Source organism: Phyllostomus hastatus, unplaced genomic scaffold (assembly GCF_019186645.2).
Source record: "Phyllostomus hastatus isolate PE091 unplaced genomic scaffold, TTU_PhHast_1.1 phas_contig_29, whole genome shotgun sequence".
In the NCBI taxonomy this organism is placed as follows: Eukaryota; Metazoa; Chordata; class Mammalia; order Chiroptera; family Phyllostomidae; genus Phyllostomus; species Phyllostomus hastatus.
The window spans coordinates 11,037,257-11,044,651 of NW_025333835.1; the positions used below are offsets into that span (position 1 = coordinate 11,037,257).

At 39.7% G+C, this 7,395-nt stretch overlaps 1 pseudogene; it reads right to left on the minus strand.

Moving 5' to 3' along the window:
• Positions 1-1,303: 1,303 nt before the first annotated feature.
• Positions 1,304-2,823, minus strand: LOC123818891 (annotated as a pseudogene).
• Between the last annotated feature and the right edge of the window lie 4,572 nt (positions 2,824-7,395).

Here is a 7,395-nt window from a genome sequence, read left to right on the forward strand (position 1 = left end):
CCACTCATCTTTTGAAGGACACTTCAAAAGGATGCTTTAGGATGCTTTCATATCTTGGTGATTATAAGTAATGCTGCAGTGAACATAGGGATGCTTGTGTTCTTTTGAATTAGTGTTTTGGGTTCCTTTGAATATATTCCCAGAAGTGAGATCTCTGGGTCAAAAGGCAGATCCATTTTTAGTTCTTTGACATATCTCCATCCTGCTTTCCACAGTGGGTGCACCAATCTTCATTCCCACCAACAGTGCAAAAGGGTTCCCTTTTCTCAACATCCTCACCAGCACTTGTTGTTTGTTCATTTATTGATGATAGCCATTCTGACAAGTGTGAGATGATATCTCATTGTGGTTTCAATTTGAATTTCTATGTTATAAAATACATAGAATACCCAGCATAGTGCTTCTACAATTATTGCAGATCTAAGTGCAAGTGCTCCTAAAAAAAAAGAAACTAGATTAAACTTTATTTATTTAATACAAAGTGTCACAAATTATTATTTTTTAATTTTATTGTGATTTATTTTACCCCTTCTAAACCACACAGAATTTTCATTTCTTCAATCTTTGGTCTTTTTTTTTATTCTAAATTCAATGCTTGTTATTTCTATATGTGTTAGCATATGAAATCTTTAATAAAGTTTTTAATATTGCAGTTACTGTTAATGCCCTTCACTGTTGTTGGTGTTTTTTCCAAGATATTCCTAAATTAATATTTTCTCCTTCTTACTGAAGTGTTGGTTTAAGAGTCTGGTTTCTGTCCATTTGGCAGGACAAGTTTGAACACAGCTATTTTAACAGTATTTTTTTCTGATATAATTTCTGATCTTTTTTACAGATGGTTTTATAACACGAACAAAAATATTGTATGTGTTTGTTGCTAAACATATCAGGTTTAAAAGGTTTTATTTTGCTCTTAGATACAATTGTTTCTGGTGCAAAATTTAATGTCATTCTCATTTTTGTGTGTGTGTGTTGTAGCTCACCTGACTTTTGTGTCTGGTTACATTTAGAAATTTTCATCTTTCTTATAGTATTCTGGAATTTGTCCTGGCTATATTTAAGAGTGAATTCTTTATACTAACCTTTTTTTTTTTTACAGAGCCAGCTGAGACTTTATTTTTTTGGGGGGGGGAACACTTGCTTTGGCTTTTAGTGGGGGACATGGGTAAGAGGCGGTCGCCCAGATAGTAAATTTCCCATCCCAAAGGTGGGTTGAACTGTGGGAGGGTCTCCTGTGCCCTCCGCTTCCCTGTATAGCTCCTTTCTCTCTGACTACGAGGATCAAAGGGACAGCAGTAGTCCTTCACTTAGTCAGACCATCTGATGACGCAGACACCACCTTCCCATTGCAGGTCTCAATCTTCTTCACAGCCACAATCTTGGAGGAGCTGGTGCTGTTGTGGCTGAAGCATCCAGGGCCCCTGCCAGAGTCCAAGCTGGCTTGGAAGCCCAGGCCATAGTTGAAGTTCTTGTAAACTGAACTCTGCTCACCCGAGTAATCGATGGTGATCTTGATGTGGGTACTCATGTTCTGTATCCCAGACTCCAGCTGATTCTCCTTGCCCTCCAGCAACTTGTGGTAGGTGGCGATCACCACGTCCAGGGCACACTTGACATTCATGAGCTCCTGGTACTCATGCAGATTACAGGAACCTCAACCAGGCCATGTCCTGCTTGGCGATTCTTAGAGCAGCTTCCAGCTCAGCCACGTTGGCCTCAGCATCCTTGACCGCTAGCTTGCCATGCTGCTTGGCATTGGTGATGTCGGCCTGCAGGGAAGCCCTCTGGCCTTTGAGGCCATCGATCTCAGCCTAGGTTCAGCTGATGTTCTGGTTAATCACAGAAATCAATGTCTTTGTACAATACAGGTCATCCGGATTTTTCCCAGCCAATGCCTGAAGCTCCTCATATTTATCTAGCACACAGTCTCAGCCTCAGCCCAGCTGTGGTTGGCAATCTCCTCGTATTGGGCCTCGACGACGATGCTGTCCAGGTCCAGGAAGCAGCTGTTGTCCATGGACAGCACCAAGGACATGTCAGAGATCTCGGCCTGCAGATCACAAATCTCCTCTTCATACAGCTGCCTGCAGAAGTTGATCTCATCGGTCAGCCCTTCCAGGAAGGACTCCAGCTTTACTTTGTTCATGCAAGCTTCATTTGTGTCCCTTTAATGAGGACAAATTCATCCTCTGTGTGCTTGTTGAGCTCATCCTCGTACTTATTCTTCAAGTCCTCCACCAGCCCTAGCATGTTGCCAAACTCTGCCTCCAGTCCCAGTTTCTCCTGGGCTAGCGTTTCCAGCTTCCACTGAAAGTTATTGATGTAGCTCTCGAACATATTGTCCATGTTACTGTAAGTCATCTTCTGCTGCTGCAGGAGAGTCCACTGGGTCTCCAGAATCTTATTCTGCTGCTCCAGGCTTCACATCTTATCCATGAAGGAAGCAAACTTGTTGAGGCTCTTGATCTGCTCTTTCTCCTGGTTGCACAAGGACTGGATGTTGGGGTACACCTCCCACTTCAGGGTACTCAGCATATATTTTAGACTACCAAATCTCTCCATAAAAATTTAGGTTCTGGTTCACTTGTATGGCTTTGATGGTCCCTATACTCCCAGCCCTGCCGAAACCGTCAGCCAGATTCATGTGATCTCTTGGCCAACCTGGTAGCCACTGTGCATTAGAGAAATGACAGAGTAGCTGATGCTGGGTCCACTTGAGCACAAGCAGCTGCTGAAGGCCCAGGGGCCAGAGGTGAACACCTTGTAGGTCTTCTGGGTCACCCTTGTGGACATGGTGGAGGCTGGAGTGGAGGCAAGGAGGCCAAACCAGATAGGGATTTAAGAAGAAGCCAAAAAGCTGTAACTTAATCTTTAAGATCACTGAAACCCAGTTAGTAAGTGTGGGCACCTACCTGGGTTCAGAATGTGGCTGCATTACTTGCTGTATAGTCTTAAGCTAGTGAGCCTCTCTGTGCCTCAGTCTCCTCACCTGTGGGTGTAGATGAAACAGTCTCAGATTTATAACTTTGTTGTAAGTGTGGGATAATTTAAGAATACATCAAGTTTGTAGAATAGTACCTAATCTATATAATTACTAAATAAGCATATAGTATTGATTTTATCAAGGAATAAAAAAATTTATTTTTTAGCCCTGCTAATTCAGTTAATTCTCAGATGTCTTCTTTTTTCCTATTTCAAAAATAAAGCAATTTTTGTTTTCTTTGCTCTTCATTTTGTAACAGCTAGGTCTGTTTTTCATATATATTTTAGACTACCAAATCTCTCTATAAAAATTTAGTTGAAAGTAGTGTTATGATTGGTTTTTTAGATGTTTCTTCCTGAATTATTTGGTATCAGCCTTTTTTCATGTCTTTGTTACTTTATGTATGTCTGGTAAGCTTTATTTTGTGTCATTTTTACCAAAAAGACCATGATGTTTAACATAAGGAGCTGATATATGTTTCTGTTTTCAGTCCTACAGGTCTGTTTCCACATATCACTTCCACAAGGAAGGATGATGAGGAGCTTTATATAAGAGGAGGGCACAAGGCAGGATGCTTCCCTGATGATAGACTGAACATAGCACAAGCTGCCAAAGTAAGAAGGATTTTACTGTTTGTGATATTTTCTTAAATTTTACTACTAGGCAAAGGTGGTGTCATGTGCTTTTTAAAATCATTCTCAGAAGTTATGATTTCTTTTTCTTGGGGCCTGACTCCCACCTTTAGAGCTTCCTGTGGCATATCTGTCACTTAATTTAAAGGGTGGGTTTCAGTTTTTAATCTAGCCACAACAATTGTTGCCTGTGCTATTTATGTAGGGCAAGAGGATGGGAGGAAGAACACTCAGGCTTGCCCAGAAGTTTTAATTAAAGTTCTGTAATAAATTGTCCAGACAATTTCTTCTTCTCGTCTTCTGCTCTTTGGATTTATTGACTGTGAACTTAAAACTTGTCTGAGGTTGCTTGGGAAGGAAACTTTATCTCTGGTGTTTGCAGGTACTGATTGCTTTCCTGTATCATCTTCTTAATCCAAACCCAATTTTATTTTCTATATTTAAGGAACTTTCTGATCAACTGTGGTATACTTATTTTTTAACATGTTATTATTCAAACTTTTTATTTTTTAAAATAAAAACTTTATCTCTGAGTATAACCACTACAAAAACATTTTAAAAGCTCACTCAAAATAAATCCACTTTAAGCAAAAAGTAAAAGTTATATGAAGAGAGAAAAAAAACAAGGTTTGGAAGATTAGGTTAAAATAAAAAATCAATCTTGTTAAGATATTTTGCAAATTTTTACTTCATTGGTGCTTAACTATTTTATTTTTTAATGGCATTGTATTTTTTGTATCATCATTTAACTCCCAGTATACTTGTAACCATGCAAACCAGGGGTTAGCCACTTGACACCTTCAATTTACATGACTCAATAATTAACATTGAAGAAAACACGTTTTTATTAACAGGCTTCCAACTTTGGGGAGACTGAGAGCAGTCCTGCTCAGAGGCCTCCTCTTCCACAAAACCCAGGACTTCCCTTGCTTCCCAAAAGGCTGCAATCTAAAACCATGCCTAGAAGTTTCCCATATCCTTATCTGTCCATCAACTGATCATGCAGACAGATCTCTGTCTTCTGGAAGGTGCACTTGTGGGTTTCAGAGTCCCTGTCCTCTCGCAGCAGCTCTCTTCTTCAGTATCTGGGGTGCACTGTTCTCAGCTTCCATGTAGCAGTTCAGAAAACTGTGTGCCCTGTACACTGTCCTAGTGTGGGACCCTTCCTCCAGAACTTCTCTTTGTGGGGTCTAAGTCCCTGGTGGACCCTGCATGTCCTGGTCCCACAAGGGCTCCATTTCATATGTAGAACAGGGCCAGAAGCCCAAAATGTCCAAATGCCAAAAACCCAGGGGGAGAGAGCTTGCACCAAACTCTAAAGTCCTATATCAACAGTCCCCATGGTATGTACCCCAAGGTACCAAAAGAGTGCCTTCTCCATATGTCCTTTAGAGAGGCAGAAGTCTGCAGTTTACCATTCCTGGTCACAGTTCAGCTCCAAGCATGTCTCATGTGTCTGCACTTAACCTGGTGGGTCCCTGCAGTTCTGTCAGTTTTGCCACCGTCTTCTCTAGACAGACCTCCAGGAAGACAGATCTCATGGCTGACTCCTCTGCAGACCTCCTTTGACCTCATGGCTCCCTCCTCTGCAAACCTCCTCTACCTTGTGCTCCCTTCAGCCCTCCCTATGTGCATTACTGTCCACCATTTTTATCAGCTTCCCAGTGTTTTTTATTTTCTTTTGGCTGACATCTTTAGTCAGGGCAAGACTTCCCAGTGATGCACAGGCATCCAGAGAGGGATCCACCTACCTGACTATGTCACAAGTCATTGCACATTCTCACAGTCACAAACACAGTGCACCCTGGCCAGCAGACTTCTTCCCTTCAGGAAGGCACAGCTGTTAAGTTTTCCTTTATTATACAATGTGCCTTAAGATATTGTACCTTCCACTGTTCTTTTCCCCAATCCTACCTAAGGCAGGATTGTGGGGTTATTCCCCTATTATCAGGGGACCCAAGCTCTGCACCCTGTTAAATATCCCTGTCCCCCTGCAATTACCACACTGTTGTCCTTGCCCATGAGTCCTTTCTGCATTTTTGCTTGATCCCTCCAGGCCCTAACTTCCAATAGAAGTCATCCTGCTCTCTCTCTATGAGTCTGTCACTATTTTGCTTGTTAGTTCAGTTTAATCATTAGATTCCACTTATGAGAGAAATTGTATGGTATTTGTCTTTCTATGACTGCTTATTTCACTCAGCATAATGTTCTCCAAGTCCATCCATGCTGTTGCAAAGGGTAAAGAGAATAGAAAGCCCAGAAATAAACACACATCTTTATAGTCAATTAATACCCAATAGAGGAAGCAAACACATACAATGGGCTAAAGATAGTTTATTCAATAATTGATGTTGGGAAAATTTAAGATATGTACAGAAAAATTTAACGAGACCATCTTCTTACACCACACACAAAAATAAATTCCAAATTGATTAAATACTTAAATATTAGACTTGAAGCCATAAAAATCCCAGAAGAAAATATAGGCAGTTTAATCTCAGGCATAGATCATAGATATATTTTCTCTGATATATCTCCACAGGCAAGGGAAACAAAAGAAAAAAAAAACAAATGGGACTATATCAAACTAAAAAGTTTTTTGCACAGCACAAGAGACCATCCACAAAATAAAAAGACAACCCACAGAATGGGAGAACATGTTTGCTAATATATCTGATAAGGTGTTAATATACAAATATATAAAGAGCTTATGATACTCAACACCAAAAAGACAAACAATCCAATTTTTTTAAAAAGTGCAAAGGACCTGAATAAACACTTCTCTAAAAGGACAAAAATATGGCCAATAGACATAGGAATAGATGCTCAACATCACTAATGCAAATTAAAACCGTAATGAGATATCACTTCACACTGTCAGAATGGCTGTCATCAATAAATCAACAAACAACAAATGCAGGCGAGAATGTGGAGAAAGGGGAACCCTTTTACACTGTTGGTGGGAATGCAAATTGATGCGGCCACTGTGGAAAACAGTATGAACTTACCTCTAAAATTAAAAATAGATCTGCCCTTTGCCCTGTGGATCCCACTCTTGGGGATATACTTGAAGAAACCCAAAACACTGGTTTGAAAGAACATAAGCACCCCTATATTCAAGGCAATGTTATTTATAATAACCAAGATATGTAAGCAGCCCAAGTGTCCATCAGTAGATGAGTGGATGAAACAACTACGGGACATTTACACAATGGAATGCTACTCGGCCATGCTTAACTATTTTAAAACAAATATTTTATGTTACCTTTCATTGATTCCAGCAGTTACAATACTATACTATCTCCCCCTTTGCTTCCCTTAAATCCTCCGTCTTCAGAACTTTAATTTTGCTAAAAATATTCATTGTGTTTATATTGTACTGTGGGCTATTTGAAATATAGGATTGTGAAGGAGAAAATAGCTGACAAAATGTTGAGTCAATTGACCACAGAACAGGTGATATGAACTTGGAAGAAACATTTGCAGTCACAGTATGAGTGGACTTCTGTAACGACATTAGCTTTCATGTGTGGCCCCTATAAGTGTATTTGCCAGCTGGCCCCACATACACTTGTAGGGGCTTCACCAATGAGTGCTCAGAAAGAGTATTCTGAGATATATAGAGATATATTCCACCAATTCAATAGAATAAAAGTGCTTTTTAAAATTTCTTAATACATTTTACTTTGAAATTTTTGTTAAACATTTTCTCTTTTTATTTATTTTTAATTTTTTAAACAAATATTCCTACTTTTTTAAGATTTTATTTATTTATTTTTA